The sequence below is a fragment of the Myodes glareolus genome, chromosome 6, assembly GCF_982192425.1.
Source record: "Myodes glareolus chromosome 6, mMyoGla1.1, whole genome shotgun sequence".
Classification (NCBI taxonomy): domain Eukaryota; kingdom Metazoa; phylum Chordata; class Mammalia; order Rodentia; family Cricetidae; genus Myodes; species Myodes glareolus.
The window spans coordinates 78,998,370-79,008,815 of NC_142031.1; the positions used below are offsets into that span (position 1 = coordinate 78,998,370).

Here is a 10,446-nt window from a genome sequence, read left to right on the forward strand (position 1 = left end):
GTGCTTTCTGTGTTTTCTTTAATTGGGCACTTAGTGCTATGAACTTTCCTCTTAGCACTGCTTTCATAGTGTCCCATAGGTTTGAGTATGTTGTGTCTTTGCTTTCATTAAATTCAAGGAAGAGATTAATTTCTTTCTTTATTTCTTCCTTGACCCAGGGGTGATTTAGTAGTTGACTGTTCAGTTTCCATGAGTTTGTTGGCTTTCTGGGGGGAGCATTGTTGTTGAATTCTAATTTTAGTCCATGGTGATCTGACAAGACACAGGTAGTTACTAATATTTTTTTGTATCTGTGGAAGTTTGCTTTGTTACCGAGTATGTGGTCAATTTTCGAGAAGGTTCCATGAGCTGCAGAGAAAAAGGTATATTCTTTCCTATTTGGGTGGAGTGTTCTATAGATGTTTGTTAAGTCCATTTGATTCAATACCTCCAATAGGTCTCTCAATTCTCTGTTTGGTTTCTGTCTGATTGACCTGTCCATTGGTGAGAGAGGAGTGTTGAAGTCTCCTACTATTAGTGTGTGTGGTTTGATGACCGCCTTGAGTTCTAGAAGAGTTTCTTTTACATATGTGGGTGCCTTTATATTAGGAGCATAGATATTCAGGATTGAGACTTCCTCCTGATGAATTGTTCCAGTTATGAGTATGAAATGTCCATCTCCATTTCTTCTGATTGATTTTAGTTTGAAGTCGATTTTGTTGGATATTAGAATGGCCACGCCCGCTTGTTTCTTAGGTCCATTTGCTTGGAAAACCTTTTCCCAACCCTTTACTCTGAGTAAGTGTCTGTCTTTGTGGTTGAGGTGTGTTTCTTGTAAACAGCAGAATGTTGGATCCTGTTTTCGTATCCAATCTCTAAGTCTGTGCCTCTTTATAGGTGAATTGAGTCCATTGATATTAAGTGATATTAATGACCAGTGGTTGTTGACTCCGGTCATTTTTTTTTTTTTAAGTAGTAGAGTGTATGTGTTTTTCTTCTTTGATTTGTGCTTGTGAATGGTCGCTAGATGTTCGAGTTATTGTAGATCGTGTTGGGAATGTTGGATTCCTTCGGTAGTGATTTTCCTTCTAATATTCTCTGTAAGGCTGGATTAGTAGCTACGTATTGTTTAAATTTGTTTTTATCCTGGAATATTTTGTTTTCTCCGTTGATAGTGAACAATAGCTTGGCTGGGTATAGTAGTCTGGGTTTGCATCCATGGTCTCTTAGTTTCTGCAGTACCTCTATCCAGGATCTTCTGGCTTTCATGGTTTCCATAGAGAAATCCGGTGTAAGCCTGATAGGTTTACCTTTATAAGTTACTTGACCTTTTTCCTTTGCAGCTCTTAAAATTTTTTCTTTAATATTTATGTTTTCTGTTTTGATTATTATATGGCGCAGGGATGTTTTTTTCTGATCCAATCTATTCGGTGTTCTGTATGCTTCTTGAACCTTCATAGGAATATCGTTCTTTAGGTTGGGAAAGTTTTCTTCTATAATTTTGTTGAATATATTTTCTGGGCCTTCGATCTGCAGTTCTTCTCCTTCTTCAATCCCTATTATTCTTAGATTTGGTTTTTTTATTGTGTCTCAGATTTCCTGAATGTTTTGTGAAGAGAATTTGTTGGATTTGCCGTTTTCTCTGATCAGAGCATTTATTTTCTCTATGGTATCTTCAGAATCTGAGATTCGTTCTTCTATCTCTTGTATTCTATTGGTTATGCTTGATTCTGTAGTCTCCACTCGTTTATCTAAGTTTTCCATATCCAGCCGGTTCTCGTTTTGTGTTTTCTTCATTGCCTCCATTTCAGTTTTCAATTCTTGGACTGTTTCCTTTACTTGTTTGATTGTTTTTTCTTGGTTTCTCAGGGTATCACTCACGGATTTACTTATTTCTTCAAACTTTTTTTTATATTTCTCATCCATTTCTATACTCATTTCTTCAAACTTTTTGTTATACTTCTCGACCAGTTCCTTAAGGGAGTTATTCATATCCTGTTTAAGGGACTCTATTGCTTTCATAATGGCACTTTTTTCCACTTCATCTGGGTTAGAGTGTTCAAATCCTTCTGTTGTAGGGTCATTGGGATCTGATATTTTCATGTTGTTTTTCAGATTGTTGGAGGAGGTCTTGCCTTGGCGTCTGCCCATCTCTTCGATCAAATGCTCTCTATTGGAACTTCTGGTATCGGGTCAGGTTCCCTTGTTGGGCAGGGAGTTCACTGATAGAATGCCTACCTTTCCCCAAGCAGGGTATTGAACCACAGGCACTGCCTCTTTCCGGGATGCCCCTATAGAGCAGGCCCAGTGTGCAAGGCAGCTGAGCTGGGGAAATTTTATGGGCTCAGTGGGAGGGGAGAAATATAGAAATTTGTACCTGGATGGAAGCTGGGATGGCAGGTGGGAGAGCCTAGCAGGGTGGAAACAGCGCTGCAGGCTGACCTGGGAGTCTATGGGGTCGGGGAGAGTCCTAGCTCCCCCTCGCTGGGCCCCTGTCGTGGGCCCGAATCAACTCACCACTCCGAAGGCCCTCTGGATGGAAGCTGGGATGGCTGGCGGGGAAGCTAGCAGGGTGGAGCCAGCAGAGCAGGCTGACCTGGGAGTCTATGGGGTCGGGGAGAGTCCTCTTATTTATTTATTTTCAACCGAAAAGAAAAATCTTACCTGTAATGACCATTGCCTGCCAGTAGGTGGCGGGGGCGCACCTGAATCCACGTGGCAATGGCATCAATCCAGGAAGTGAACTCTAAAATATATACACTCAAATCCAGAGGTTAAATTCACAGATCATGTGCTCCGGCGCAGGTCGAGCGCTGGACTCAGCCAGGCAGAGGGGAAGACAGTGCCCAATAGGGGTAGCAGAAGCCAAAAAGTTCCCTCCCTGATCTGCCCGAGGTTGGGGCCAGTTGGGAGTCAGTAGCGGTGTGCGGCTCTGGTTGCTTGGCCCATGCCACAAGGGGGGAAAACCCACATGTTTAGGCACCAGATAATGGCTAATCAATCCCACACCAGTTAGGTTTTAAAGGGGTATTTATTTTGGGGGGTAAAACTTATATACACACTAACCATCAGGAAAGGAGCCTAGTCGCTGGAGCAGGAGCTGGAATCAAGCAATGGAACCAAGAGAGGCTGAGCCGAGACTTGCGGCTCTTTTTAAAAGAGAAATATATCACGCCCCAGTGGGCTGGTATTTTCAGTGGCTATTGGCTGAAGGAGCGGAAGGCGCTCCCGCAGCATTGTGGGCTCGTACTTCAGCGACTATTGGCTGAAGGAGCAGAAGGTACTCCCGCAACACCGTCAGCCCACCCAGCTCTCTCTCTCTCTCTTTCTCTCTCTCTCTCTCTTTTGTTCCCGCATTATACACCTTGAGGTAGGACTCCTTATTTCCTGTTCTGTAAGTTTTCCCCTTAAAATAAAGAATAGTAACTGGAATATTTTACTATTGGGATTAGCAGACTTGCATCTTCAACATCCTTTTCACTAACACAGCACTTACCTTCATGTACCAGGAGTGTGAAGCCATTGTCCAGCCTATCCTTCATATCAGGACCCACTGGGAGCTTCGATAGTCTCATGCCCATTGATAGCCCTCTTGGCATTTAGAGCATTTTGTCTTTGGACAAACCCAAAGACAATTTCTGTATAAGTGGCCAGACTGTCTACATTCCCAGCAACTACAGCTTGGTGGGACAGAATTATCATTCTTGTCAAGTCTGGTGTTGACCAAGGCATTGATTGAAGATGTAAGGGTGGACATGGACCTGTTCTGTGTGTCAATATCATGGGCAGCTAAGACTCACTTATGAATATCTTCATTTCTAACAGGTATGATGACATTACAGGTGACATGTATAGCCCCTCCCAGATTAGTTGTTTAATAAGGATATCATTGGTAGGACCAGATGAGATGCAATTTTTAACAGCTTTGATGACATGGGTCAATAATTCAGGAAATGGTTCCACAGCCTGCAGGACCAGACTGTAGAAATAACCGTTACTGTCCTGGAGCGTACAAAGTTTGAGGGCTCTGAAGTCTACATTAGACATTTGTTGGAAATAGGCATGCAGGCGCATCATTAATTGTGATACAAGATCAGTGTAATGTACATGGCCAATAAGCATGTCGAGGGTGACATTAAGACCAAATTGCAAATTTGAACAGGTTTGGGTCCCTACTGCATCATCATAAACAGAACGTCATTGGAGGAAAACTGAGAGGTCAAGGACTGCCTTCAACATTGAGGACCAACTGTAATGGATTTGAATCTGCATGACCCATTGTCTGAGTACTTACTTAAAATAACAAGTATCAGGGTAGCACTGATTGCCCTAGCACATGCTTGTATGTCTCCGAGCCTGCTGCCACTAGGAAGGAAAATAGCTGACAAGAACAACATCACTGGAGCCTCCAGACTCCGCAGGGATGGGATGCACTTGAAAGTGTTCAAGCATATTGAAAATGGTCTAGAACCACAGATGTTGGACCTAGTAGTGACCCCCCTCCTCATTCAGTGACAAATTCAGATGCTTGGTCCTGCCCTGGAAGTTGAAACTGAAGACATATTCACCACATCTTATCTCACTCTGGCATGCCAGGAAGATACCATAGGAGACAGTGATTCCTTCCAGCACTAACTGGGCAGCCTTGAGTCAAGAATGCATGCCATAGAAACAAGGATATACTGAGAGGGACTGATTCCCGTCAGTGCCCTCTGACTACCCCCCTGGAAGAGGAATGACTCTATGGCTTCTTCTGGAGTATCCAGGAGAGGGTAGAGGATTGAGAGGTGTTGAACAATCCCTGCTGGGGACCCCTTCTCAATGGGAATGCCAGGGGGCAACTCCAGAAGGAGCAATTCCATTGAGTCAAAGTGGGAGGCAGCAATGGAGGCAGAACTGAGGAAAAATGATGCTGATGGCATCCTCATAAGCCCCCTGCAACAGGCAATCATTTCTTTCACTGGGTCCTAGCAGCAGATGCTGGCTGAGCAGACTCTCTGGACAATTTAGGCAGGGCAACTCCAGGCTGTCTGTGTTATCCTTTGTGAGGAAGGAGGTCCCCAGAGTCGGGGAATGGTCATGGGGTACAGGCTGATAGCAGGATGGAGTCCTGGTCTTAGGCACTCCTGGATGTCAGACAACCAGGTCTTCATAGGAAGTGCATCTGCTGTCTTCAGAATGTACTCTGAAGGACCTTCTACCTTAACCACAAACTTTTTTTTCCCTGTCAGGTATTTCTAGGACTGTGGCTTTGTGGGCATCAGTGATAGTAGAACAGGAAATGCTGAGTCAGGACCGGGATGCCTTGAGTGGTATGAAGAACTCTAAGAGACTTCCTGCTCCTTCAACTTCGCTTTAAAGCGGTAGGTGACACTTCTGCCACTGAGGTTGCCCTCCTCTCGCTATGGTCAGCTCAGCCACCTCCCTTCTATGACCTATTCCTGGTGTGTCAGGGCAGCTTCTTCAGCCCTCCAAACACTGAGCAGCTCTTCTCTCTGTACCATTTCTGCTCTGTCGTTCAAGGTTCCCCCTCAATGACTCAGTCTCAGCTTCTCAAAGTGCTGAGTCCATCTCTCTCCAGGGGATGTGTTATCACTAGCCAATCCCCTACCAAATGTACCAACACCATCAGAGGAGATGGAGTTGCTGTTTCCACCTAGGACTGGAGGGCCTGATGTGGTCTTCAGAGGCCCAGCTGGGGAGGAAGTGTTAACTGCCCCTTGCTACTGTGGGATGCCTCATACAGAACTTCTGACTGAATAACCCGCTGAACAGGGGAGGGGGAATTGTTTCTTGAGTTTCAGCTTTTAGGACATTGTACAGGAGGAACAAGGGTCCTCAGAAGATAGAGATGGGCCCACCCAACACAGCCAGGGCTCCACCCCCACCCACCCCGCAGCCGTCAAGGGTCAAGTCATGTGGTGGTGCAATCTCCACACCAGGCTTCAATGAATGGGACCAAGAAAGTTGGGGAAGTGAGCCCAAGGTCTGGGTCACCTCAGCTTCGAAGTGCTGCAGGAATAGCTCAGCAAAACGGCCAGATAAGGCAGCTTCTGCTCCAGGTTCTGAATATTGTGGGTGGGAGGCCAGGTAGAGGTGAAATCGGCAGACAAGATCCAGGGCAGAGGCCCTCGCATGGAATTCATAGAACTCTTGCCAACTTAGTAGAGCGGGTGGTGACAGCACTGGCAGAGAAGGGAAAGCCCCATCCTCTGGGGAAGGGGCACCATTCATGATGGGACCCAGGAGGAGCCTGTGAGGAGCTGCAGCAAAGGAGAAAGAGGGCAGAAAACATGAACGAGCAGCAACAACTGCATCTCGGTCCACACATTCAGCTCCAGGGTCAAGCTAGTGGAAGTAGTAGCCACCTGCGAAGAACATTCCCATCCCCAAAGGGAAAGGGGATCCAACCACGGTCAAATGGCCAAAGCCTTTCCATGAATTAAGAGACTGGTCATGGTCCTAATGGCCTTTAACAGGTGGTCCCATAGCCGGATTCGTTGAGAAGAGACTAGGAGAGGAAGTTCAACAGTTCACATTCCAAAGTGCAACCAGAATTCCCAGTAAAGCAAGAGAGCCTTCAGATAATCCCGGGGAGTAGCCGCAGGCAAAAGTCATCAGGCAGCGTGAGGGAGTCGGCATGAGGACAAAGGTGGAAGGGAAAGGGAAAGTAGTCTTCGAGGACTGAGTGCCCTGCTTATAGTGAGGGACTTCAGCGGTGTTCTAGGCCACTCTGTATGCTCACACAGTGTCTCCAGTGGTCAGCCCTTTTGTGGAGGTACCATGATGAAGTGAGTCACGATGGAAAGTTCCTAACTAGGATGAAAAACAAGGAGAAAGAAAAGAAAATATAGGGATGGGAAAGAAAGCCCCAACTCACCAAGGGCTTAGAAAATGAAAATAGGGGTCAACTCACCGAAAAGAGCCGAAGGGGGCAAACTCAAGACACCAGCGGAGAGTCAGGACAGGTACTGCAGCCAGGGCAGCAAGCAAGAAAGAAATATGCCCAAAAGAGGGTAAGGAGGATCAAAAAAATCAAGCAAAAGAAAAAGCTCAATCCTCTTCAGACACCAGTTTTGGTTTTTGCAAGCTTGTTGCCTGTTGTGTGATTCCTGTTTTTAGGGGTCAGGTGAGTGATTAGAAGATGCAGAGGCAACTGCACAGACTCCGGGAGATTCCAATATAGAAGCTCCTTATTGTAAAAAGCGGCATGTGGTGGGGGGGGGGTATGGGGTTAGGGAAATTAAGTTGCTGTAGGAACCTTTCTGGTTGGCCCTTTTGAAATTGGTGCTCACTGATGGTGCGTTGTGATTGGCTAGGAGTGTGCATCATTAGTTACTCTGCTTCTGAACCGCTGACAGGTTTGTCAGGTTGTCTAGGTCAATTTTACTTACTCATGAGTTTGTATGTGCTTGCTTGCGCTTGCGCTATTTCCCTGCCTTAACACACACACATACACACACACACACGATAAAAACAAATGACTACTCTCCTAATTTGTGAAGTTACAGTAGAAATATCTAACATTCTTTTATTATTAAAATCTTGTTTCTGAACACACATATGCTTGAGTTTGTAATATCTTTACCAAAAAGGATTTCAGGCAGATGCAACAGAATGAAGAGAGTTCTGAAAGAAAAAGGAGACTGAAAAGTATGTTTAAAAGAAGGAGACAGTAGTTTAAAAAGCAATGGTTATGGGAAATAAATAACATTTTAACAAAAGAAAACCAACAAAACGTCACAAAGTCTTCATTTAAAGAGATAATCCAAAAGTCTTTGAAGTCACATGACAGGAAATTGAACTCACACATCCTAGGGACAGAAAGAATCAACATAAAGCAAGGACACACTAAGTCTCGAAATTTCATTGGCATCTCAGAATGCAGTAGTACCATCTTGATCTTCTTTTTACAATCAAAACAAGGAAAATTAAATATAGCTGACTAAGTAAGCAAATTTCAGAGATGGAAAAAATAAGTTGGACATTAATGAATGAAAAAAATACTTTCCTCAAGCCCAGCTTGAGAGTGGAAGTGATGGAGTGTAGAGCGGCTTGAGAGAAACGACATCAAAGGAAAGGATGGGCAAAAGAAGAGAGAAAAACATAGAACTTGGGTAACAGTGGAAGGCTCAAGTGTGTAACTCGTCTACACTGTCGAGAGAAACAAATCCTGATGGGAGTTTCTCAAAAACTTCGTTTAGCAGCTGCTATTCTTAAGAGAAAGGGTATACTTTTAATACTGTGATTCCAAGTTTGACTAGGCATGGAAGAATACACACAGGCATCTGTGCTCCCTAGATCTAAAGCACTGTCCATTAAACACACTGCAGGGATCCAAGGTTGAAGTTCTCTGCAGGTGTGCCACTTAGAACTCAACCACTTTCTCAAGAACCTACCCTATGCTTTCTCCACTTTAGCTGATATAATAATAATTATCATTAATGATCTGTAGCCATCTAGAAATCTCTTTCTGCCTTCTGATTGCCCAAAAATTAGGCACTCATGTAAAAGTAGTCTAATTTACTATGTTGAATATTTTTTCAAGTAGTACAGAAGTATTTTAACATATTGTACTTGCTTTAACTCTTCCCAAAGTAACTTGGAGAGTTCCTGGGATATTATGTAGCTAGTTTTCATATGTAAATCTTAGCAGGCTTATTTTAGTTTACAGCTGAGTCCAGATACTTGACTTCATATCCTTGCATTTTAAAGACTGTCAAATTATTATACGTAAAATGAGGTTTTCACACTAGTACGCTCAATAACTATCAATCTTTCCATCGGCTTCCAGTAACTACAGAATCCTGTTCACTTTTATAAAGCAAACATGTTAGAAATAGTTAATTACAAAGTTATACTGCTCATAAACAATATTAAGGGAACTTGTGAAATAAACAACAGTATTTCAGTTATGCTATCACGATAGCATAATAAGTTAAAAGAATTCATTATCAACCTGAAACTTAATTGAAATTTTATGAAATTTCATCTAAGAATTAGGTGATTCTTTAAAATAAATATCTTCAAGGTTAGTGAGATGGTTCAATGGGCCAAGATGCTCCCCCCAAGTCGGATGACCTGAGTGCCAACCCAAGGCTCCACACTGTGGAAAGAACATGCTGAGGCCTCCAGACTGTCCCCTGATCTCCGCAGGCATGCTGCAGCATGTGTCCAGTCTCCACTCACCCAATATTAAACAAACAAGTAAATAACTATAAAATAATTAAAAATAAAAAAGTGGCTTCATTTTTACCTTATCATCACAGCAATGAAATCCCTACAGAGCAATGAATGTTATTTTTTTCCTTTAAATGGTGTCCCTTGTTAAATGTAAAGGCATCTAGTATAAAACAACTGCTATTTCCCTTCATAATTTATATCATGTATTTAGTAAGGATAAATCCCCTTGCTAAGTAGGTCTCCATCTTGGCATTCGTGGGTCTCAAAGCTTCCACTTTGCTACCATGCTAATTAAGAAAGTACGTGTTTACACTTATTTTCTAATGTTAAAGCGCAAGCTATGATTGCAGCAATAAACACAGCCTCTCCTACTGCCTTCCTTTCTCAGTCAAAAAATTGTATCACTTCGTTTTATTTTTAGAATAGAGTGAGTTTTCAAGTTAGTGTGCCCATTAATATTTAATAACATATAGAAACATATTTGTTTGGGAGATTATACATTTCCACTTTCATTGTTGTAACGTGTTTACCAGTGTGAAATGTGAAGTATTATGTTTATGTTTCCATAACTGAGTTGTCAGAAATTCTCCCAATCAGTCATAATCGTTAGCAGCTGTTTTGATTTCACAATTATCTCATTTGTTCTAAGCAGTGAAGGGGCCTGGAATGAAACTCCTTCCCAGGTTAATGTCAGAGGTAACATTGGTAGATTCCCTAAGGTGATATGGATGAAATTAATCCTAGTTCCAACATTCTAGAAAAGTATTACATTGTCTGGACAAATGTTAACTTACCTCAAATTAAGATCTAAAATAATTACCTTACATATTTTTCACATGAAAAAATGATAGCATCATGAAAGTTCCTCACCCATAAGGTTGAACAGTTAAATAAAACATAAAGTATTTTTCTTACTTACAGTTTCTATTGCTGTGATAAAATACCACAGTTAAACCAACTTCAGCTTATTTCTGTTATACTTCCAGGTCACAGACCATCACTGAGAGAGGTCCAGGCAGGAAATCAAGGATGGAACCTGGAGGCAAGAATTGAAGCAGTCACCAAAGAGTGCTGCTTGCTTGCTTGTTGCCCAAGGCTTACTAATTCTGCTTTCTTAGACAACCCAGGACCACCTATATTTGGTGACACTATCCACTTTAGATTGGGCTACTACATCAAATGTTAATCAAAAAATACCCTACAGGTTTGCTTGCAGGGTAATCTGATAGGTTCCTTTTCTCAATTGTGCCTCCTTTTTGCAAACTCTAGTGGTGTCAAGTTAAC

General features: G+C 42.8%; 1 pseudogene; it reads right to left on the bottom strand.

The window, feature by feature from the left end:
• Window positions 1-4,344: 4,344 nt before the first annotated feature.
• LOC125388296 (SH2B adapter protein 1 pseudogene) lies at window positions 4,345-6,213 on the bottom strand (annotated as a pseudogene).
• Between the last annotated feature and the right edge of the window lie 4,233 nt (window positions 6,214-10,446).